A 26,963-nucleotide genomic window follows, 5' to 3' on the forward strand; every position below is an offset into this window, starting at 1 on the left:
ACTAGTCTGGTCAACTTGTTGTAAATATTTAATATTGTGTCTCTTATATACTTAAAGACAAAAGGCACTTCTGATAATATAGATCTATCCGATTCTACTAAATTTATCAATTTTGCTATGGGATGCAGAATTTGTTTAGAATATTGTAACACATTTCAATTTTTCCGTATTTTTCCTAATTTTTTCCGTATTTTTCCTGTTTTTTTTTCCGATAAAAAAACAGGTTTTTTTCCTTCACATTTCAATTTTTCCGTATTTTTCCTAATTTTTTCCGTATTTTTCCTGTTTTTTCCGAAAAAAAAAACAGGTTTTTTTCCTTCACCCAATTTTTCCGGAAATTTTAAATCTCTACACTGGACTGTTTTTAACTAAAGACGTAAACGCTGACATGCGGTACGTGATACCGCAAGATAACTTTACGTCAACGTAGCTCAAAGATTACACCATATTAAAACTGCAGCAGTTGGGAGCAGGTACAATTACACACCACTTGAAGGTACACAGATGGTGTTCTAGAATCTTTTATAAACACGTTTTACAACAAAATATATTTTCTGGAATCTCTTAAAACAAACGGAGGAGGATGTGACAAAGAGATACTAGAAGGCTTCCTATCGCTATAAGGGATTAAGAACCGAGGAGGAGGAACTGTTTAACCACCGGAGTTGGAGAAACAACCATTTACCAACCATTTAACCACTTGGAAAAATGAAAGCACAGAACTATTACATAAGCAGCGAAAATTCCAACAGGGAGAAAACCCCAGGAACTAACTGGAGCAGAAATGTTTTTAAGGTCACGTGTCCAAAAAGTATTTGATGTCTAAGATTTAACACTTGACAGCGATGCAAAATTTGACTCGTCTGTTTCAGATTCTATATTAAAAGAGTCCCCATGAAACAGCCTCATTATATTATGTTGATCCTTTTCTTTATTGTCGTTTTTGTTTCTGGATTCTGTTGGTGTAGGTGAGTAATACATTTTTCCATGATTTATAAATGCTTCTCTTGTTTTTTTTGTACTCAACTTGTTTTCCATATCGTGTCTTATCTAACCGCTGCGCACTGGTGCCTTCAATTAGGTTTCTTTTGATTGACAATGCTTTTTCATCGGTATATCATATAGAATTTGTGACGCTGTGAATAATGAATAAGAAACATTCCTTGCTGTGGATCTGATAATCTGTTTAGTACATAATTCTGTACGTAAAAGGACGATAGAAGAACGAAGAAACGTGTGGAGTTAATGAGGTGGTGTTAAGTTCCTCGCAACAAACAGTAAAGAAATATTTAATTCACTAGATTTATTCTATAATTTTCGATATTTCCTTAAACTTCTTTTATACACCAAGTGTATATCTGTCGGATTGTGTCTTCCATATTTCAATCTCTATGCATTCTTTTGCTTCTCTGATTTGCTCCTTTGGTCGTTGCAGGACTTTCGTCTGTTAATGCCATTTTTTCTTGCTGAGAAGATTGCATAGAATTAAATATTATAGAAAACAATAACAGCGAGGGGAAAGCTGGGAAAAACTGAAAAATAACATAATAACGCAACAAAAGAAGCACTTAGAGACAGGAAAGTAACGAACATTAAAATATCAAAAAAGAAAACAACATGGTTTAGAGAGGAATTTAATGAAAAAAAGACAAAACATGAAAAAAAAATCTCAGAGATAGAATACGAAACGAAGACACATTGAGAGAGCTAGGCGTTTAAGACGTAGTGAGATGGACAAGAGCGCGACGACGCATGTGGAGGGACCACGTAGATCGGATGGACCCTGAACGTATGGCGCATTGGTCGAAAACACAGAAGTCCAACACCAAGCGACCCATAGTAAGACCCAAAAAACGATGGTACGAGAGTTGGAGCTCCGGATCGCAGCAAAGACTGTAACAGAAGAAACAGGACAAAGTCCTATTACAACAAGAAGAAGAAGATGAAAAAAAAAGAAACTTTTTACAATACAGAGGACAACAAACACAACAGGCATACAACCTGAATCAGAAATGCAGAAATATATTTTGTTGTAAAACTAGTTTTATAAAAGATTCCTGGAAAACCATATATTATGTACCTTCAAGTGGTGTGTAATGTTGTTCCTACTCTCAACTTTTGCAGTTTTAGTATGGTTTAGTCTTTGAGCTACGTTGACGTAAAGTTTTCTTGCGGTATCACATACCGCATGTCAATTTGTACGTTTCTATAGTTAAAGCAGTCCATTCAGTATTCTTTCGCTATTAGTATGGCAGCAAGTTCATCAAGTGGTTCTACTTTCAACATTATTTTACTATTTTTTAGTTACCAATGCTAGTTTTTTTTGTAATTCAATTCTAAAGGATTTTGTAAGAACCTCCACCAGTTTTTTAATATTATGTATGCATGCGTTCATAATTTTCTTGAAAAAATAAAGGTTATTGAAGATATTCTTCTTTAGCGGCGAATCGATTGAGGGTAAAATTTGATTGATCCGCGCATGATCTGTCAATAATTGTTCAATATGGAGGTTATCGGTAAACAAAAATATTGTATAATATTAGTTTTTATTGATGTGTGGACAGAAATATGTAAAATCAAAAGACATCGCACACATCTTATGGAAAATATAATGTCACTCAAATTCAATAAAATTTATACGAATAGATTCGTTTTAAATTAACTGTCAATGCTTATCATTGCGCCAACTCTTAATTATGATTAATTTCGGCGCAAATTGCAATTAAAGTTTATCGAAATCACATTTTTGGAGTCTATAAACGTGTCAGTTATGATCACTATTGCTCTGGGTGCTATTCAAAACAGCTTAAACCCCGCTGGGCCTAAGCGGATTAGTGAAACTATTATAATAAGATGCTTAAGAGCTCGAGAAGATTTATGAACTAACTATAATTTGGGTATTTTAAAATATTTTTTCTCTCTAACTTATGTACCTACCCATTTGATTTCAGATTGATTTATATCAATTTCTGCTCTTATTATTGAAAATTAAGAGTTGGCGCAATGATAAGAATTGATCGTTAAATTGAAACGAATATATTCATAAAAATTTTATTGAATTTGAGTGACATTATATTTTCCATAAGATGTGTGCGATGTCCTTTATAATTATAGTGACTTTTTAAATAGTTTTGAAAAGCCGCAGGTACGTAATTCTAAATATTTCAGTTGGAAATACCTAATAGTTTCAATACCTATCTATTTGGAAAATGTAAACAAAATAATGTAGTTACCTATTAGTAGGCAATGCTTTAATTTACATAATCTGATTACGAACAAACTTTCTACAAATCTTCATCTCATATATCGTTTTCTTACTCTATATTTTGTTGTATTTTATTTCGACAAAAATCAAACTAATAATTTTATTAAATTCATGTAAAGGACATCGCACACATCTTATGGAAAATATAATGTCACTCAAATTGAATAAAATTTATACGAATAGATGCGTTTTAAATTAACGGTCAAATCTTATCATTGCGCCAACTCTATATTTTTAATAATAAGAGCAGAAATTGATATAAATAAATCTGAAATCAAATGGGTACGTACATAAGTTAGAGAGAGAAAAAATATTTTAAAATACCCAAATTGTCGGTACTCCATAAATCAGCGGATTAGTTTCACTAATCCGCTTAGACCCAGCGGGGTTTAAGCTCTTGTGAATAGCACCCAGAGCAATAGTATTGTAACTGACACTTTTACTGACTCAAAAAATGTGATTTCGATAAACTTTAATTGCAATTTGCGCCGTAATTAATCATAATTAAGAGTTGGCGCAATGATAAGATTTGACCGTTAATTTAAAACGCATCTATTCGTATAAATTTTATTGAATTTGAGTGACATTATATTTTCCATAAGATGTGTGCGATGTCCTTTATGGTTTAAACGTTTAGTTTGTGTATATTCCCACATGACGTATACGAGAGTTGTTTGGTGCAGTTTGAAATGGCGTCAACTTTCGTACGGCGCGGTAGACGTGAAGTGGGTTCAAGCCCCAAGCAAGTTATTATTTTTTTATTTTTTTTTATAGATTTTATTATTGTAAGTATATTATTATATAATTTTTGAAGATATTCTTCTTTTTTGAAAGTGGTAGATAAGAAAGTTAGTTTGATTTTCAAATCAAATAAGTACAAATAACCTTTTAAGTATATTTACTTCGTTTAAATTACCTATTATATAATAGAAGAATATCTTCTTACGTGCGTACAAAGTACACACACATTCTTTTTTTTTATTTCGAACAATATTTTATTCTACAGCAGTGTAAAGGATCATTCCGTAGTTGATATGTAAAAAACAAATACATACAGTGATATAAGACAAATTCATATTGAAAACAAAGGAGAATAGGCAACGGTAGGACATACTGCATGTCAGTGTCTACGTTCTAAAAAATCCACGTAAGTAATTAAGGGATATTTATTATTGAATTATATATTATAATATGAAATGGCGGACCGCCACTGCATCGGAGTTTTTAGAAGTCTGACAAGCGTTCGTATGTAGCGTTTATACATTCAAGTTGGTCGGTTTCGTTGGAACTAGCTTTCGTATGGTTAGAAATTAGAAGGTCGACCTTATTATATTGAAACTGGCAAGAGCCAGCACAAAGCACAAAACACGCGGTGTTGTGTGCAGTGTGAGTGAGTGTTGGTTGTTGGAGTTGGATCGAGAAACGGAGAGCTATTCTAGGTTATGATTTAACTTTTTGTACTATCCGCTACGCTGCTGTCATTGCTACAGGGTGGACAAGGTCTTGGAATTATTACTAATGAAAGGAAATGCCTAGCATTACTTTTACAATAAAGAGCAAATGAAAACTACTATGTACTATCTCTATCTTCTCTTTGCAATTTAATCTTAGTAATTATCCTTCCTATTTCTAGAAAAAGTTGAGTCGAATATATACTTGGGACAAAAAATAGAACTGTCAAAGCTGAATCTAAAGGCTGATTTAAATAGAAGATGGTCCTTAGCATGGGCAGCAGGGCTGCTTTATCCATTAGGCAATATAGGCAGTTGCCTAGGGCGGCACAAATACTATACAAAAAATATTTGAGGGGTTTAGATGCAAAACCGGACATTTCCACTTTTTCGTCAAAATTAGTTGAATACACCTCTGTAATCTGTGATTAAAGATCCATATATTAACAATTTGATAAAGAGCAAAATTGGACAGTTCCTAGTAGTAATTCAGTGTGAAAGAATTGGTTCAGATGCAAAAGTAGACTTTTCCTCCAATTTGAGATAGGGAAAAGTTAAGTTGTGAATTGTTTTTTTTTAGTTTACTCAGAATGACATAAAGTGGAAATGTCCGGTTTTGAATCTAGACCCCTCATTTGTATATAAAAATTATGGATCTTGGTTCTGTCATTAAAGAGTATGAAGCTCTTTCAAATTACTTTACCGCAAGGAAGCCAAAAAAGTTTGCCCAAATAAAACATATAAAGAAATAAGAAAGAGAAAAAGAAAAATTCAATTTGACGAGGGGGCCGATGATGAACTAAACTTTTTAGCTAGTGATGAGATGAAAATCCACACATTCTATATTATAATCGATACTCTGATAAGAGACTTAAATAGACGTCTGGAATCTTATCGACTTATTTATCAACGTTAACAGATTTGTCAAAATTAAGCAATGAAGAAATTATTAAAGAAGCTGAAAATCCGGTACAAAATAAAGACAACCAAGATACATCATTCATGCATGAATGCATTCGGAATGCATTTGGATACCACAATAAGATCACCAATTGACATATCTTAATATTTAAAGAGAGTTAGTGCAGTCACTGAAGGTGGATATGAGCTATTACCTCCGATTTCGTAGAACCTCCTTCGATTTGCATGAAAATTGGTGAGTGGTTAGAGGATATCTCAAGGAACAAAGGTGACATGGTGTCAACTTGCGCTTTTACCCTGGGATTGGATGCCACCCCTTCTCGGGAGTAAAAATTATTTTATTAAAAATATCCATAGAATTCGATAGAGGGGCAAATTCTAAGCAAAGTTTGTTACATAAAGTTATTAAAAAAAATCAAAACTTTTTGAGTTATTAAAGATCAAAGATTTTAATTTTTTGTGAGAAAATGTGTTTAACCGATTTATCATAAATAACACAAAAACTATAAGATTTTACAAAAAGGTTATTATTACATACTACCAAAATCTAATCTAATAAAAAATGAAATGAAATGAAATAAACTCCTTACTAAAAAGACCTTTTAATGTTAACTAAAAGTGAGTTATAGGTAATTGAATGTATATTTTTTTCGGCGAGTACCCAAATCTAAGTATTCAAGCTTAAATAACGGGAAAATGATGCATTTTATAACATAACCTTATTAAACATTAATTTGTCAAAGTACTTAGAAATATCTATCAAATGAGCCATTTGCTAACAACTTATGGCCATTTGCATGGTATAGTGGATTTATGCCATCAGGTAACTAGTGTAATGTGCAGTGTGTGTGTTGAGTAAATGTCTTGTTACTTAGCAAAGTCGACGTCATTGTCTTTGCAAGGAGACGTTAATTATTGTATCCGAACGTCTGCGGTCCCTCCGGTGAGTACCGACCCCACAAGGATAGAAACTATTTTTATTTAGTAATTTGTAATAAACGAAACATTCTCCACCCAGGTGAGATTCGAACACACGACCTTTAGGTCCAAAGGTAGGCGCTCTTACCACTGAGCCACAGAGGGGGTAAAACACAATTATTAAAAATATGTACACGAAATGGTCGTATAAATGAAAAATCTACTCACCTTGATTGTTTTGTTTAAGTTGATTTTATCTCAGAGTTTAGATGGTCTGCAAATATCAGTTCCACTGGAAATAAATTATCTTACAGTATACTGGGAATAGAAGGAAAAGTTTTGAATAATGTACAAAAATAATAACGAGAAATCAGGCCAAAAAGAAAAAACAAAGATCTTGGTGAGTTTGTGAATAAAACTTTCATCTCTCATTTTTTTTTATTTCACCTTACTGTATTTTCTTACTTGACATAACTCCATTCTACAATGGCTTTAAGGTTCTTGTTTCCATTCTGGTGCATTATATAAAAGCTGTAGCGGGATAAGATGGAAAATCTGCACTAGGCTGGATTACATATTTAGATTTAATATTCATATATGATTGTCTGTGAGACACTGTATAATGCTAAATTACTATTTTTGTAATCGATTCACTTTTATTTCGATGTTTTAAAGGGTGTGTATTGTGCTTTCACGGCCTTTTGGCGATATCTATTTAGAGCGGGCTGTATCGTCTCCACCGTTAGCGAAATTATTCCGATTCGATTTTTTTGCACAAACTTACTCAAAAGAGGTCCTTATAACATATCCACAGGGTGCCGGCGGTGCCGAGGTCGAAAAATTGTTTAAACTTTACAAAAATAATTTTTTTATTTCGACCAAATTTTTTTTAGATAATTTGGGTCATTCTGAACAAAAAAGGTATCTTGTCATTTTTCTCTTAAATTTTTGTGTTGTCGAGTTAAACGCGATTTCAAATGTGAGAAATGCGAAAATGGCAATTTTTAGGGCTTAATAACTCGATTAAAAATATTATTATGAAAGTCAAAAAGTGACCAAATCAAAGCTTAATACTCCTCCTTCACGATCCTGAAGAAATTTTTAACATTATTTTATTACAAAGCTGTTATTTTTAATTATTAACAATTAGCGCTATAGTCCAAGCTGTATCGTCGCCCCCGTTAGCGAAATTATTTCGATTAGATTTTTTTCACAAAGTTACTCAAAAATAGGTCCTTATAACAAATTCACAGGGTGCCAGGCGGTACCTTGGTCGAAAATTTGTTTAAACAAATTCACAAAAATAATTTTTTCACTTCGAACAATTTTTTTTAGAAAATTTGGGTCATTCTGATTAAAAAAGATCTCTTGTAATTTTTCTCTAAAATTGATTGTTGTCGAGTTCTACGCGATTTAAAATTTGAAAAATGCGAAGTCATTTTCAAGGCTTAATAACTAAGCGAATCGCGTATAGCTCACGATAACAATCAATTTTAGAGAAAAATCACCTTTTTTGCTCAGAATGACCCAAATTATCTAAAAAAATTGTTCGAAGTGAAAAAATTATTTTTGTGAATTTGTTTAAAAAAAATTAAACAATTTTTCGACCACGGCACCGCCTGGCACCCTGTGTATTTGGTATAAGGACCTCTTTTTGAGTAACTGTGTGCAAAAAAATCTAATCGAAATAATTTCGCTACCGGGGGCGACGATACAGCTGGACTATTATAGCGCTAATTGTTAATAATTAAAAATAACAGCTTTGTAATAAAATAATGACAAAAATTTCTTCAGGATATTCAAGGAGAGGTATTAAACTTTGATTTTATCACTTTCTGACTTTAATAATATAATTTTTAATCGAGTTATTAAGCCTTAAAAATGGCCATTTTCGCATTTTAAAAATTTTAAATCGCGTATAACTCGACAACAATCAATTTTAGAGAAAAACCACAAGAGGCAATTTTGGCTCAGAATGGCCCAAAACAGTTATTTTTGCAAATTTGTTTAAAAAAATTGTTTAAACAATTTTTCGAGCACGGCACCGCCTGGCACCCTGTGAATTTGCTATAAGGACCTCTTTTTGAGTAAGTTTGTGCAAAAAAATAATCGAAATAATTTCGCTAACGGGGGCGACGATACAGCCCGCTCTAATTCTTTGATTTGCCGCCGCGCGTCGGTGAATGATAAAATAACTGCTAGCTAATTTTCATTGTCTATTGACCATTGACTTGCACAAAGAGCACATAAAGGTTGGAATAAATTCATTTTTTCCTCAATGGGCGATTTTGGAAACAAATCCCGAAACAGGTCGATTTTTATTTTTAAGTTAGGATTTTTTGGCATATACATGCCAGTGACGTCATCCATCTGGGCGTGATGACGTAATCGATGATTTTGTTTAATGAGAATGGGGATCGTGTGATAGCTCATTTGAAAGGTTATTCAATTCTCTATTCACTAATGTAAACATTAACGTAACTATTTATACAGAATGCCAAAAAAAAAATTTAATTAAATTAATTGACACAAAAAGTAGAATGTATGTAATTTATTTAATTCAAAATATATTTTAATGCTGTCAGAAGACAGAAAATGTTGATATGAAAAATAAACATTGCTTTTCGCTTAAATTAAATGTTCAAACTGCTAATAGGAAGGTGAATGGCAGATTTAACATTGAATTTAAGTGAAAAACAATACATCTGTCAAATAAACATTTTTTCTCTGTTTTCTGACAGCAGTAAAATGTACATATTTTGAATTAAATAAATTACATACATTCTTCTGTTTGTCTTAATTAATTTAATTCAAAAATAATTTTTGGACGCCCTGTATAAATATATATGTTAATGTTTACAGTATTGAATAGATAATTGAATAACCTTTCAAATGATCTATCACAAGACCTCTATTATAATATTTTAAATCATCATCGATTACGTCATAACACCCAGATGGATGACGTAAATTAATTTATTCCAACCTTTACGTGCTTACTGTATAATAACTGTCGTCATTCGTTTCAACTGTTATCCATAAAAGTCATTTAAAATAAAGAAATTTTGTTTGTATGAAGTGTAAGTTTTTTATTAATTAAAAATTAAGAAGATTTTTACATAAAAAGAAGTGTTTTACATGCAAGGGTGAAAAATTCAGATTTTTGCCATAATTTTCCATTGTTAGCAAGTCTGTGGCTAGTTTATTTACTATACTACAATAACAATAAAGATGCACTAGAAATAAACAAATCAAGACACGTTGAATGTTACGAGGAGCACTCCCAAATCATGATTTACAAAGTGTATACATTGTAAATCATGATTTGGGAGTGCTCCTAGTAACATTCAACGTGTCTTGTTTTTTTTTTATTTCTAGTGCATCTTTATTGTGATTTTAATATAGGTAAGATTTGAAATGCATGTCTAGTAAACGTTTGAATGACTTAATTTCATGTTTTCCATAACTTCGTATATTCCGATCTATCAAACACAAAAATAGGACTGACGAAGATAATTTCCAGAAATACAAAACAAAACATTTGATAATGAGGTCAGATGATACTGTCGAACAAGATAGTGCATGTTCTCATTAAATGCACCGATGACTCCATCTGTGAGATAACTGGCAAAAGAAATATTCGAGAATATAACCGGAGTGAAAAATATAATTTGTGGCTGGTCTCAAGCAAAAACACGCTGATATCTTATCACAATGCAAACTTTCGAGCTGATATAACGAAACAGCGGATAAACATATATCCCGTATTCCACTACAAATTGGATTTAATTTATTTATGTTGAAAGAAATACTAGTTTATAATTATTATTAATATTATCAGATCTTAAAACAGGGTCAATGTCTTGAAAATGTAAACAAAAGTTAATAATAAAAATTTGCATATTTATGCATATCTAGATAATTATTCAATACATTTGATTTATTGTAATGTATTATGGTGTAACAGGTGAATTTGTTTATATTCTAGTATTTTAAATCACGGAAGAATATTTATGCTGACTTTTTATAAAATAACAAAGAGGATTACTCAAAGAGTCTTATTTTACAAAATATTCGTAATAGTAGTGGAGGAAAGTATGCTAAATGTGCAGTTACTCGAGCGTTTTGGGGACCTATTGGGTTGTGAAGAGTAGGTTCTAAAACAAAAAAAAGTTAAGTAAAGTGAGGACTTGCCATTTTTTAATTAAATTTTCCATTTCCAACAATCGTTTTTTCCGATTATAGCGCCATTTATCCATAATTCGAAAAAATGTTTCAAATAAAAGTTACTTATTTTTACGTAAGGAACCCGAATCTGCAAAAAAATGAGGGCCCCTATTTAAAATTATAAAGTAACTCCCCACCCCACCTCCGTGTTTGGTGCCATTCGATAGATTTTTCAAACATATTGAATAAGTGTATTTTTCAGTTCTTCGATCTGATGTTCATTTCGCGAAATATCGCGGGATTCGTATTTAAAATTTTAAATTTACCCCCACCCTCTCCGTGGGGAGTCGTGTTTGGTATCATTCGATAGATTTTTGACAAATATTGAGCACGTATTTTTTAGTTTTTAGATCTATCTTTCATTTCGCGAAATATTCGCTTTTTTCTTGTGAAACTTTGTGACTCACCCATTTCCTTACGCCCCGCCCAAATCGTCAGATTTTTGAAATATACACTGTTTTTCATGTACTTAACTTACCTTAATCTGACGATTTCGAGTTTTTCTAAGGGTAGATTTTTTTTCGGCCCACCCTTAACGAACTCCCCTGTGTTTAGAGCCAGTATATGGTAGAGGTACATCTACAGGGTACCAGGTTTCTCCCCATATGAGAACCTGACGCGCTCGAGTTACTGCAAAAATTCACCGCTTGGGCTCCCCTACTATAACATAAAATCGATATGACTTTTAAAACTCGATATAGTTTTAACTAAGCAAGTAAGTTAGCAATCTGCATCATCATCATATAGCCTGCAACGTCCACTGCTGAACATAAACCTCTCGCACGCTTTTCCACTTAGACCGATTTTGTGCCATTTTAATCCAATTTGTAGTCACTCTTTTTATATCGGTCCATTTCGTCGGAGATCGACGTCTATTTCTGTTAGCATGTATTCGGGATCTCCATTTCAAAATTCTGTTTGTCCACCGATCATCGTGCTCTTGCTACATGCCCTGACCAGATTCATAATAATGTTGTTATTCTCTCAATTATGTCTGCTTCTCCTGATCTTTTGCGTAATCATTATGTACTATAATATATATCACGTAGAGAAACCTCTAACATTATTCTTTCCATTACTCTTTCCCAACTTGTAGTTTACTCGTCGTTGTTCTTGTGAATCTTAAAGCTCGTCCACATGAGGGCGGTTTGCCAACGTCGACGTCACGCTTTAGGGATTGTCCATATGTGGGCGGTTTGCCAACGTCGACCGAGTGGTTTACCAGTTTTACTTTATATCACCCTAATGCCGCCTTTAAAGTTTCACCCTAATACCAAGAAAAACAGGGGTCAAACAGATAAACCGCGCAGTCGACGTTGGCAAACCGCCCGCATATGGACAAGCCCTATGTTGCCAAAGAACAAATCGTCACATGCAACCTATCCGTCGTCAAACCGCGGCGGTTGTAAGTTTACTAGGGGAGGAATGAGACCGTCAGTCAATCGCTCTCATGTGTACGATGCAAACGTCGGCTAACCGCGGCGTCAAACGCTGGCCAACCGTCCTCATATGGACAAGCGCTTAGGGTTTCTGCACCATAGGTCGTCACTGGCAGAAAGCACCGATTAAATACTTTTCTTTTCAGAAACACGGGAATCTTTAATCTAAAAATATCCTTAATATTTCCAAATGCAGTCCAAGCTAGATTTATTTTTCTCTTTAGCTCTCGACTTAAGTCAACTTCTTCGATGTCCCTGTCTTTAACTGAAATATTCTTGCTGTTGACTAAATCGGTTTTCTTCTTCTTCCAAGTGCTGTCCCAGTCGGAGGTTGGATATCATCATCACTATACCTTTACTCTATCTACCCCTACTCTAAAGAGTTCTATTCAACTGCATTTACTTAAATCAGGCCCTTAAATTTTTCATCCATGACATATTTTAGTATTTCATGTCGTTATCCCCTAATTACGTGACCCAGATATTGCAGCTTTCTTATTGAAGTTATACTTCTTTAGGCGCGATTGTAAGTGAATTTTTATTATTCTTCGCGCATGCGCGCACAGGCAGTATGGCGTTAATTGCTAAATGGTTTAAGTTATGTATGTGTTAGTCCAAAAAAGGTGTGGAAAGAATATATTAGTGTTTTTAGTAAATATATTTATTATAATTTTTGTATCTTTAGATTTATCTACCTCGGGAATAAGATAATAAGTAGGTACCTAATATTTAAAGTATTTTTATAATACTTCACTTGGTATATTTGACAATAGGTATGTCTGAGAAATCTTGTAGTCCGCACCCGCACAAACAAAAGGAGTATAGCTCAGTGGTAGAGCGTTCGACTGGAGATCAAGAGGTCCCCGGTTCGAATCCTGGTGTTTTCTAATTTTTTTTAATTTTTGGTATTGTTTTAATAAAAAAATTTGGAAAGTAGTACGTAAAAATTAGTTTAATCTTTAAATAAAATATAAATAAACTGTTTAAAGTACATGTTTATATAAATTTCGGTGAAATCACATAATAGAAGTTTAACTCCTTACGTGCGTACAAAGTACACGCACATTCTTTTTTTTATTGTATTTATTATTTCGTATTCTTTGACCAATTCTCGTAATACTTTCGTATTCGTTTTCTTCTGTGTCTCTATCACCGCTATAAACGTGTTCAGTGAGGAATAACAATATATTTTAATTTCTCTAGTCAGGCTAAGAAGGTGGCAAGTACGCGCGGTCCCGGCGAAAAAAGTGCTATGTCATGTTGTACACATAGGCTGATGCCATCGCTGTAATTCCAGCAAATATAGTGAATAAACGAGTTTTAGTCAGTGCATAAATAATAAACAAACACCAGAGAGTCTTGACCAAAACCATTTTTCTCAAAATTATATTATCATATTACGTTACTTACTCCATACTCCTTGTAAATTAGTAATTTCAGAACTTGAAAGTATGCATTTGTTTGAATCTGCCGATGAACGATCACGCATCGGTACTATAGTGGAATAATAAGCAATGTTGCCGAATTTAGCGCTTCCTTCAATGTGGTATATCTAATTAAAAAGGAAACGCTCTGTATATAACAACCAATATTTTATATATATATATATTTTCTATATAAAACACAAAAATCACAATACCATTTTCGCCGATATTAATTTTCCTAGAACTTAAGTAGATAAGTGCTTAATCCGCTTCACCATGAGAGCGAACTAGTACATAATTAAAAGGGTTTTTTGACCTCGGGAGCGAACTAGTGTGCTCCGATTTTGTCCATAACAATATAAAAGGTTCATGCTTTGGAATGACTGCTATCATCTCTGCTGAATCAGATTATCTCGTGTTGAAAATCCAACCTGTTGGATTAGATTGGCACGAGCCAACCGGCTGTAAATAATCTAATAAAAAAAGAGCAGAAATTACACAGGACACCGCTCCGCCACGGCGACGATCAACTACTAAATTGCCTCATTGCCTGGCCTCCTATTATTTAATTGGACATAAAAGAGGGTGGAGCAATAATCGCACTAAGCGCCAAAAAGCTCTCAATAATGAAGAGGAAGTTGCTCCGTCGTCGCTTGACTAGGTCAGTAGGTAGATCTGTTTACGTTCCGTACGCATAATTGAAGCAGAAGGTGACAAGTGCATCTCTTTTGTTGTGTGCATTGTCCGAAAAAGCTATTTCGACCTTGGTATAAAGGGCTTGTCGGCGCCACCTGCAGAGTTGCTTCCAGCACTCATGATGAAAGTGATTTACTGTTATTATGATCCGGTGACACGTGCTGTTGACATAATTATAAAAGTGATGATATTGAATAGGCGGTGTGAACCGAAGTGATTTATTTATTATACCTACGTTTATATACATTTATTATAGTGTCGTAGAACAAGGCAACAAAAGTGTTGTTTGCTCCATTAAACTATATAAAATATAATATAAAATAAATAAACAAATTATTATAATATTTATTGTGGAGTGCCAGTCAATAATAGTCTTGTCTAAGCAATATAATAAAACTCTTGGACGTTTGTCTAGCTTTCGAATTTATTTAATTCTTCTTCTTCATGCCAACTATGAAAATGATTATAATATTAGTGAGTAAATTTACTTAATTTGGAACTTACTCGTAGTGAGATTGTGTTACAGCTTTGAATAGAATTGTAATCACCTAATAGAAGAAGAGAAGACACCGTAAAAGATGGATGGACGGTGACGAAGACCTTAAAATCATGATTATCAGGCAGTGGAGAAGAAAAGTAACCGACAGATCAGAATGGAGGAACATTGTTAAGCATGCCAAAACTCACAAAGGCTAGCAGAAGAAGAAGATATGAATCCTACACAAAAACAATAAGATATTAGTGAAAAAAATGAAATCAGTAGTCAGAAAAGCAAATACAGCAAGCCAAGAATAATAAAACACCTGGACCAGACCAAATCCCTGCTGAGCTACTTAAACTTTTGGATGAGGAAAACATTACCTAAACCTTAATCAATTTCTTTAACAAAATTTACAACGAAGGAAAAATATCAGATGATTAGTTGGAGTCACCCTTTATAACAATACCAAAGAAAAGCAAGCCCACTTGTAGTATGCATACTGTATTCGTTTTGTGCTAAAGTACAATGTATTCAAAATCGGCGATAAAAGTAGATGTCTTCTTACAAAAAAAAAATGTTAGTTCCGAAACAACGTTGATGTTTGTTTTATCGATTTCGAGAAGGTATTCGACCGAGTTACAACACGATACACTTTTTATTGCCTGCGGGCAACATGATTTGACCACTACGATATAAGACCAATATACTTAAATTACAATTAAGTAGATTCTATCCAAATTGGAATTTTTTTTATTGGCATATACATTAGTGATTCAGCCAGTTACAAGTTAATGTTTTAGTCCTAACTAACCTAAATAATCCTAAAGCGAATATCCAAAAGAAAAATCAATAATTATAACAAAAGGGACATTAACTGGGACACACACTGCTCGTCCAGGGACCCATCAGGACATTTTCGTACAACACAAGACTAGGCCGCGGATAAGTAAGGTAAATTTACAGAAGGTTAGCCATAGGTGTCAAAAAAATTGGAGATAGTCGTACTAAAAAAAACAACCCATCATACCCAGAAGATTTTGGGACCTCAATACGAAAAAAAGTGATATGAAATAAAAAGTTTATTGCAGCTGAAGAAAAATCATGATTTTTTAAAATTCACAATCGCTGACTCGATTAATATATACAGAATATGTATATTTAAGAAGAATACCATCATTTTAAATGAGGGATATCTTGTTTAATATAATTAGTGAGTGCTAGTCACCATATGTTACATCTCTCGATGATGTATGACGCTTATGTAAGATCAAATGCTATAATGTACCTATAAATTACTATAGATATCTACCACATTAATTCTATGGAGTAGCTATTTTATACCGTGAGTTAAGATAATTTTACCTAGATTCAAAATTGCGTCACACTTTGATGATTTTTGTATGTACGAATTAGGTTATGGGTTATAAATATTTGACTTCTTGTACCCCATGAACACATTGAGAACGATGAAATATTCGTATTTCCTGAATTTGTTTACAAAGAATACATCTAGAACTATATTCATATTGTCCTCTTTTTGGATTATTTTATCCATAAATACATCGAACCATCAGTAGGTGTTTCTTAGTTGTTGAATATTTAATAGTGTCCTAAACTGATACACCCTCGGCGGACTAACCCCTTTAAATCTATATTACGTCCGCCAGAGGACCTACTCCAATTTGGAAATCAATATACCACTGTGTATACAACAATTCATCAACGATGGACAAATACCTCACGATAATATTGTATGTGTCGTCTATTTGGGGTTCATCCATCTTACGTACTACGTACACATGCGTACCTACTTAAATGATGTTGAAAGAAGTTAATTTTATTGTTTAATGATAGTACTAGAGATTTTCTAAAACATATTTATATAAATAAATGAGTACAGGTAAACTTATCACCAATTAACATAATTGAACTCGAAAACTATACTAAATTTACAATCACGATGCAGTAGAAATAAACAAACCAAGACAAGACACGTTAAATGCTACTATTTAGGAGCAATCCCGAATCATAATTTACAATGTATAAACTTTGGAAATCACGATTTGGGATTTACAATGTATATACATGGTAAATTATGATTCGGGAGTGCTCCTAGTAATATAATTTAACGTGTCTTGGTTTGTCTATTTCTACTGCATCTTGATTGTAAATTTAGTATAATAGTACCAACTCATCACTGCAATAAAACCAGGATTTTAAAATAGACGAGGAGATTTTCAAACTTATCACACGTAGATACGTGTGATGAACGTCACAAGAAAAATAAAAAAAGCGGGATCAGAGGTACAGTGTAACCTCGATAAGTCGGCCTCCTATAACCCGGAAGTCCGGATAAGTCGGACCGATTTTGATCAGACAAAACAAACATTTTTTACTTTGACTGAGTTTTTTATATATATTTTACATACATTCAAAAGCAAATGACAGTTCAGTGTTGCTGGTTGCGGTCAATTTATGCTGTGAGCTGTGAAATAATCTATTTTAATGATTAGACCTACACTATGATAATATTGTTGCTAATTAATATATTTCGGCAAGTAATGAAAACCAATTGACAACATTAATTAGAATAAGTAATTATATATAGATATTATTTTTATAGTAAACAAAGCCAAACAAAAATATCTCTGACAAGTAATGACATAAACGTGGCAATGATGAAAAGTCACATTCTAATGTTTTGACAGTGCTCATACGTCAAAAATTTTGACCTACGTAATGTTGCTTTTGTAGTAAAAATACTATACATCTCCCGTCGTAAGAAAGATAGATCAGCCTTAAGGCTATGGGTACATAATTCGCAAATATTTTACGTGTATCCCTACTTTTTCTGTCTTTACATGGCAAATTACGTGTAGTAAAATTCACACTGGTATGGATATGTAAACATTACTAGAATGTCATTCTACTTGAAAATGTCATCATTAATTTAAAGAGATGGGTTTTGAATGTTCTTGGATACTGTTATTTTTATAATTGCAAATTATTAATTCAGTTAATAAATGTCATAATTTTTTCACTAACTATGTATTCAGTGATTGTAATAATTTATTTGTACAACAAAGACTAATACTCAATCGAGAAAAGAGGAAAAGTGTTAAAGTGATTTTTTAATAATATATTGTTATGGAACGCTTACAATTTTGAACATCTTTAACAACAAAATACTTGGATCACAGAATATATTATCCTGATGTATTCTCTGCTTGGATCTTCCACAAATAATACACAATAAATAACTTTTTATTAAGTTCACGTCTTAAATCAATTATTTATCAAATACACTATATATAGTATTTTTACTACAAAAACGTTATTACGTAGGTCAAAATTTTTGACGTAAGAGAACTGTCAAAACATTAGAATGTGACTTTTCATTATTGCTATGTTTATTATAAAGACGGCAATAATGAAAAGTCACATTCTAATGTTTTGACAGTTCTCTTACGTCAAAAATTTTGACCTAGGTAATAACGTTTTTGTAGTAAAAATACTATAACAATAATATTTAATCAATAACTGAACATATTCCCGATGCAATGTCAAATATTTAAAATTGTCACTGATTGTCAGTGTCTGACTGACAATATATGCTGACAATATTATATTCGGCTGAGTGCGTTGTAAGACAAAGATAGATTTGGAAAATATTACCACGACATTGTGTTTATTTTTTTCGAATCCTGAAAAAACCAATAAATATTTTTGAAAAATTTAAACGCAGAATGAAAGTCTATATTATTACCGAGGGCCGAAAGTCCCTTAGAATAAATAAAAAGTTTATTTTGAATAATATATTTGAAATTAAAAATCACACTAAATTTTCTCTTAGTTTTCCACCCCTGTAACTTATTAAAATAAACATTATAGAAGTTCTCAGGGACTTTCGGCCCTCGCTAATAACGTTATCTTTCATTCTGCGTTTAAATTTTTCAAAAAGACTTATTAGTTTTCTTAGGATTCGAAAAAAATGAATCCCCATTTGAATAGCATTGCAGCCGAAAATACGTACCGATCCTCTTAAGTGTACAAACTGTTTATGAGAATTATTTACAATGGTTGACTTACAAAATGGATAATTACCAATCGGTAGAACAGGCTGGTTTCCGCAAAGGATATACTACATCAGGCCCTGCTGACAATGAGAACGTTGATAGAAGGCTAATGAATAATACCAACTATCCGTATTTCTTACCTACGTAGACTATGAAAAGGCATTTGCGGAAAGTGCTGAAATCATTAGAAGTATAGAGGTACGCTTTAATTACTATTTTTGCTAATTTTATTTTCTTACTTTTTGATAACTTTTCTCAAAACGAAACGGCATTGGTCATTTAAAATCCACATGTGATATACAAACCATATGCCGTTGATTTCGAGAATCGAAATGTTATCCCTTAATTAAACAGATTGTGTAAGATTAATGTTTCTTTCAAGGAAACACTAATAGATTGCGATACCCCCAGAGTGCCACACTCGTTATGTCAACTTCTTGAGATACAAAAAGGTTCTTAAAAGGCAGATGCAGAATTTATGGCCCTTTCTGGTCATTATCTCAAAACCGCAAAACCAGTTGACATAAAAGTGGTGGTCCGGAGGCCAGTCTCTACACAGCATGCAAACGATGCAGACAAACCCTCGGCTCGCGAACAATCAACCCTCTTTCGAGATATAAGCAAACACACCGCTTGTTCACCCAAAATAAATAAATATATTACTGTTCGTCGTTACACTTATTTTTATTATTTTTAATTAATTCCGTCAACTCACCCCAACGGAAGATGAATAAGACTGACATGGACAGGATTTGGAAAATTTAGTTGGATACTGAAAAACCGCAAAATACCTCAATACTTCAGGAGCAAATTGTTCAACCAGTCACCATTCCTATCATGACATATAATTTATAAAAAAAACAATAAATCCTGTATAAAAGGTATATTAAAAAAAAAGAATGTGTGTGTACTTTGTACGCACGTAAGAAGATATTCTTCTATTATATAATAGGTAATTTAAACTTAGTAAATATGCTTAAAAGGTGATTTGTATTTTATTTAAAAATCAAACTAACTTTCTTATCTACCACTTTCAAAAAATGCTTATCAAAACAACCAAAAATAAAAAAAATATATGAATCGCCCAGGAATTGAACCCGCAACCTTCCAATCTCAGTGCTAACGCATTTCCCACTACTCCAGCGAGGCCCTAGAAATAGACATGTAAGTTTCGGATATAATTACACAACACGGCGACATATAGTGTAAAAATGTTATGCTTACATAATATTTTATTATTTTACTACAGGGAAACACAAATCCAAAAACACAAGAATTATAATAAATAATAGGTACATTTCCTAAAACCACTAATATATTCTTTTAATGACTTATTTGCACGGTTACAGATACATACATACCTATCTTGAAAGATTAGCAATGAACTACATACTGTCAGTGTGCGCAGGCGCGCGGATCATGTACAATTTTACCCTCAATCGATTCGTCGCTAAAGAAGAATATCTTCAAAAAATTTAAATATACCTTTTATACAGGATTTATTGTTTTTTGTATCACATGGTATACAGCCAAGTACAGGAAAACTTTTTCCTTGTGGATTTTTATAATTTATAAACTTGGACTCTAAGGAAATATGAACGACTAGCCACAAAGAAAAGGGCCATATTAGGTATACGACTGTCAAATAAAAAGAGGAACGACTGGGCAACATAAAAAAAGTCAAGGAAATCAGAAAAAAATTGACACACTGCTAGACTTGGACCGCTACAATACAACATTGAGACCTTACAAAGTAGACGATCAAGAGGAGATGGTTAGATGACATCAAGAAAATAGCCGGAACAAACTGGAGCATGTTGCTCAGGATAGAGATCGATGGAAGGAGTTGGGATAGGCATATTTCCAAAAATAGACGATAAAAAATCCAAAATTTTGAAAGTAAGATCTACAAATCACATCGATACTTAATTTGAAATTTATTGGAAGCAGTTTTTGTGACAAAGTGAGAAATAATTTATTGATTAAATTATGATGAATAAGACATTGATTACAAAATTTGTCAAATTCCAGTCTATGTGGAGAAGATTGTTTTCTCTATATTGTTCAAAAAGACAATTACAAAGGATATGTCAGGTAATAAATACATAATTCAACAATTTTACAATAAATACAGTCAAGTTAGGATATGTTGTATACAAGTAATGTAAGATTCTAGCTACTGTATCTTCAGAGATAAAGGTCGCTCGCAATTGTCTAGGATAAACGAGCCTCCATTAACAATAAGACAAACAGAAGACCGATCGCTAGGGTTAGGGTAATGTCTGAGGCGTTCTGCGGTCCGCCGAAACACATCACGACTGAGGTAGTTGAGTTGTTAAATGAGATTAAATAACGCACGTGCCACACTTGATTATTGTTCCGGCGACCTCAACGAGAGAGAAGGATGATAATGGGTTCCTCTGACACCTGTTTGTTGTTTGGCCGACTGCTGCAATTAGCAATGCAATTCGATATGCGGGCAAGACAGAGAGAGCGGGAGAGAGCAAACACTAAAACAATAGTCTGCAGGGGGGCGGCCAGCAAGCCAAGAGAGATAATCGAGACAACCGTGACCTCCATCCATAACTAACTAGATTGGGTCGTGAAAAAACGATGATTATAAAATCACGGCGATCGGTTAATAATAGTTGTTATTGATGATATCGGGCGCTGTTGTCAATTCTACTTGTAAGTTTAACGTTTTTGTACTTCTTACGAGTACAATCAAGCGATTGAAAATTACTCGAAAAATATTTAGCTGTCCTGTGTCTACTATACTTATTTTTAAAGGAAGCATACATAATATACTTCTTCCTCGTGTGCTATACTATACACTAATGATATAGGTATTAAAGAAAATAGTAGTCTATCTATGATTACTACATATCTATTAAAATATAGTTCGATACATCAAGGCAAATCGTATAAGATGGGTAGGATGAGAGCGAATGATAAAACACTACTAAATAAAACCTCTGGGAAAGGTCCGATGGCAGAAATGTTCTATGGTCAGTTCGTCGCCCAAGAAAAAGATGGAAAGATGCAGTATTGCAGTAACTAGTGATCTCGTAAGTTGGGGCTGCAACAATGGGAGATTATTGAGCAAAATCGACAAGAGTGGAGGAAAATAGTAAACGCTGCCAAGACTCACTTGTAAGAGTTGGATAGCCGAAGAAGAAGAAAAAGTAATCTATATATCTATCTAAAACCCTTTTTACATCCAAGTTCGGATATAAACCTCTCCCTCTGGCTTCTATTTTTCTCTGTACATTACGATTTTCATCCATTTTCTCCTCACCTCATCTGTGGTCTCCCTTTGGGTCGATTTAATCCCCAGAGTCTCAAATGCAGCACTTGTTGTTATTGTTCCCTCTATCGTCTTTCTTCCTGATGTCATTGCCTGAAAATGTCTACTTTATGTATTTTGCTTTTTCTACATCTTTCACCTCCGTAACCTGGTTAATTAATAGCTTGTTCCTTAACAAGACCTGTTGTCTTCTAATTGTACAATAGCAATGTTAGATCCAAGTCCTATTGATAAGAATAGAATAGAAAAAGACTGTTTGACTTGTACACACTTCTATATAAATCAAAACGGGAACTGGTGTATGTTTTCAAAGACTGATAGTGTGTAAATAAATTTATTAAAATCAGCTAAGTACTTTCAGCATTTTTAATTCCATCATCAGAGTTATCGTCTTATAGTTGTAAATACCTCAAATGAAGAGAAAACTTCGAACAAACACATTCTACTATTAAAAATTAACCCAGGGATCTAACCACTGGTCAGGGTAAAAACCCTTGAATGTATAAAATATCACATTTAATGTGTTTTTTAAAAAATGGCTACCATTTTTACAATCAACAGCTGTTAATTGATTTCTATTGATAAGACACTTATAATCTGAATATTATTTTTAAATGACTTCTTTTTCTTTCGGTGCGGTTCTAACTTTGCTTTCAGCTATTCGGAATAGTCCGATTGTAGACGTATTGAAAAACTTTCTCAGGTTTTGAAGCCAAGATATTCTTCTTCACCCTGATTCCCCTCTTTCCGAATACCTAGCCCTGAATAATGAGTTGCAACAAGCCATATATCTGTTCATTTCCCATAACATGGCCAAGATATTCTAATTTGCACTCTTTGATGGTGTTAATAATCTCGCATTCCTTGCTCATTCTACGTAGGACCTCAACATTAGTGTTGTTCTGAAGCTATTTCCTTGTGGCATTTTTATCATTAATTATTTATATGGGAAATAAGGAAATAAATTAAAATAATTTTATATTTTATCATTAATTTTGACAACGGCACCCGATTTGGGCGTCGAAACGTTAATAAAATTATTTTTTTCATTTTAATTGTGGCTTATTTCCCATATAAATACTCAACATTAGTCCCACGATTCACCTATGAAATTCTTAAAATGCCTTTAACACCACATCTCGAAGGCCTTGAGTTTTCCTAAAGAAGCTTTAGAGAATGTCCAAGCCTCTACTCTGTATAATAACATAGAACACAAGTAGAATCTTATGATAAAGATTTTGGTACCAAGTGGTAAATCTTGACTCTGAAAAGATACTTTATCTGTCTGTACGAACGCTGATCTTGCTTTACCCATGCATTGTTTTATTTTAGTAGAGTGGTCCCATTGACTGTTTATTTTAGTACCAAGGTCTACGTAGCTTTTTACCCTCTCAATTGGCTGTTGATTAACCCAAAGCTGTGTATTTAATATTTCTCGCTTACTGACTACCATGTTACTTTGTTTTATTTTTCGTAATGAGATCCAGTCCATATTCTCTACTTACTCCATATCCAAGCTATCTGCAAAAACTACTGCGTTCTCACAGTACTTGCTCGAAGATATATGTTCAGAGTAGGTACATGTTAAATAATACCGGGAACAGAATGCATCCTTGTCTCACTAATCTATCTATGAAGATTGTCTCTGTCAACTGGTCATCCACTTTAATGTTAGCAGTTTGGTTGTAATATAAATTATATATAAATTATATATAAAGTCTCTATCATCTAAGCCTGCTTCTTTCAAGATTGTTATAAACTTCATGTTTTACTCTATCAAATGCATTTTTGTAGTCGATAAAACAAATATATATGACACAGTTGACATCCCTGGAGCTCTGCATAAACAATTGTACAACGAATAGAGCCTCTCAGCTAAGGGTACGAACATGCCGAAGATACATGGATATGCGAGGTGGAGATCGTGATCGCGGTCGCTACATAGATGTCAAAACAAACCTTCATTTACTTATAAAGATCGCATATACCAAGGATATTTCACCAGTTCACCCTCGCGACCTACATCGCAGTTTACAGCGATGCCGATGCCAGAACACAATAGTTCATTTACATCGCGATTGAGCTGTTGATCGCGTGGTAATTTATTGAATAAATTTTATTATTTATTATTATGTATTTAATATTTATTGTAAAAAAATGTCTACATTAATGTTAAAAAGTTAACTTTCCCAGAAAACGTGTCAGTCACTTCAGAAACCCCAAAGAACACTGAAAGGAAGGTATCTTCGGTATGTTCTGCCCGACATCGATGTAAACCTCGACCGCTACCGCGACCTCCACCGCGCACGCGCACGCCATGTATCTTCGGCATGTCCGTACCCTGCGAAAGGCCACACGGGCGATAATTTACGGCGCCGTAAGAGCAGTAAACCCATTGGTTGGCTAACTCCTCCACCAATTGTAGATGAAATAGGAGTTAGTCAACCAATGCCTCGTCAGGTTTACTGCTCTTACGGCGCCGTAAATTTTCGTCCATGTATCCTTAGCCTGGCATCGCGGAATCCAATTGTATCTATGACACTTGTTCTTCGCATGCTTTATTTATATTTTGCTTTAAAATGTTCATTTTTTAAAGTTTTAAATGACAGTGGAGCTTTAATTTTGCTTCGTCATGTGTATCGCTTGTTTGTTGGCTAACACTCCCGTCAAAAATCATTGTTATATCCATAAACAACGTGACTTTATAAACCATAATCTGTATTTGTTGTTAGGTACTTTTAAAGATCCATTTTCACTGTACTGTGAGCGTATTAATACAATATACAAACAACCCGCAGGTACAGTCTTTCATTTATATTCAAACCCATGCCCTCCAATGTTTTGTATGATTTATTAGGTTAATGAAGGATTAATTTTGGCTGTTGATTTTCTCTCTCAAAATCTAGTTGTAATTTCCACTCCATTATTTACGTATTATCGAATTCGTATCTCTGAGCACACAAACAAATGTTTGTAAATAGAGTAAGTGACATTTCATAATACAAAAACACGTTGCACAAAACAACCATGTGTGTTTTGTTAGCCAATGCCTCCGAAGCCCGTACAGGCAAAATAAATATTTTGATAGCCTATATTTTCGTTTAAAGATTAGTAAAGAAAAAAAATTTAACTAATTTTATGCCACAATTTGAAATTTTTCTCAAAAATATTGAAAAGAAAGAAGAAACGGTAATATAAAAATCATCAATATATTAACAGGAAAATACAGAAAGCAGGTAGGTAGGTATATGTATTTTCTACTAGAGAATAGTATCTAACTATGTTGTGCAATCATTATGCTGATATTTTGTTGATGTAAGTAGATGGCAGTTGGAAAGATTAATATAGACTATAGACAAAGACTGATTTTTTTATTGGAGACGAGATAGAATGTGTAAAGCATAAATACCTTAGCAGCCGGTTAAATGTAAATTGTGACTCTAATCTCTATAATGAAGAGATAATAACCTGGATCGAAATATCACGTAAGCTTTTTATGACCTGGAAACCAGTTTGATGTAAGAGAAATATATATGGTTGTGAGACATGGACATTAAAAATCACAATGCTTAACAAATTAGAAGCATTCGAATTGCGGCGCTATCGACGAATCCTAAAAATATGGTGGGTTTCCCGTTTCCCACACTTCCAATGAAGATGTTCTTAAAATTATGAATTCAGAACGTCTGCTCATAAATATCATAAGAGGGAGAAAAACAGAATACTTCGGCCATATAAAAGTGGAGGGAAAGAGATGGATTGTTCGAAAGAAACTTTCATGGCTGCGTAATACCTATTAGACAATCGTGTGGTCCACAATAGAAGAACTGTTTCGATAGAGAGGTTTCAGGAAATTGTAAACATGATGACTGATGACGGCCAACGTCTGAATATGGACACGACACATAAAGAAGAAGAACAACTGTTCACAATGAATGGAACACAACGACAAAGATTAGGTGCAAGATTAAAAAGGCAAGATCAAAAAATCCGTTTAATCAAATTTTAGGTATTCCCAATTCTATTATATGATGTGGAATCATGGACCCTGACTGGACAGTTGATGAAAAAACTCTTTGAAATGGGGGTATATAGAAGAATTTTTCGGATATCGCCATATAACGGAAAATACTGAAAATAATGAGTAAACAACAGGCGTTTATAGTGCCAAAAAAACTAGAATACTGCGGTCATATTATAAGACAGAGTAAATAGCACCTCCAGCAACTCATTCTCCAGGAAAAAATTGATGGAAGGAGAGGTCCAGGTAGAAGAAGAAACACTTGGATATCTAATGTTCAGTCAGACAACTATTTAGACAAGTCGCCAACAAGATACGAATTGTCATGTTAATAGCCAACGTCTGCAATGGATAAGGCACGAGAAGAAGAAGAGAAGACGATTCATTGTAGCAAATGGAAGTTCGTATTTTGAGTCTCTTTTAATTAATTTTTAAAGAACGGATTGCACATACACATTACATCGCTTTATATTTTATAAAGTTAATACAGGAATTTTAAGTATCCCTGTATATATCTAAAACTAAAAGATTATGGCATAAATTTTAAAGTAGAATTTGACGTGAGACTCGCATTACCGGCAACAGCGCGTTGGCTCATTATTAAAAAGTCGACCGAGGAGAATCAAAACAAAGCGCAAACAAATCACTCATCAATCATCGGGGTCCTCTTCCCTGACACTGACCTACCGTATCAAGTAGTCGTGTATTGAATGAACAGGTATGTCACACTTCACACT

At 33.6% G+C, this 26,963-nt stretch overlaps 1 protein-coding gene across 3 annotated transcripts in view; it reads right to left on the minus strand.

Annotated features, from left to right (window-relative positions):
* Window positions 1–26,963, minus strand: part of LOC114335183 (uncharacterized) — a 127,125-nt gene that overhangs the window by 63,449 nt on the left and 36,713 nt on the right. For 2 of the 3 annotated variants that reach the window (XM_028285368.2, XM_028285369.2), the window contains exon 2: window positions 6,784–6,847. The exons of the other annotated variant lie outside the window; for it this stretch is intronic. The gene's annotated coding sequence lies outside the window, so the exon portion shown is untranslated. The remainder of the gene's footprint in view (window positions 1–6,783; window positions 6,848–26,963) is intronic. 3 annotated transcript variants of the gene reach the window in all.

Source organism: Diabrotica virgifera, chromosome 4 (assembly GCF_917563875.1).
Source record: "Diabrotica virgifera virgifera chromosome 4, PGI_DIABVI_V3a".
Classification (NCBI taxonomy): Eukaryota; Metazoa; Arthropoda; class Insecta; order Coleoptera; family Chrysomelidae; genus Diabrotica; species Diabrotica virgifera.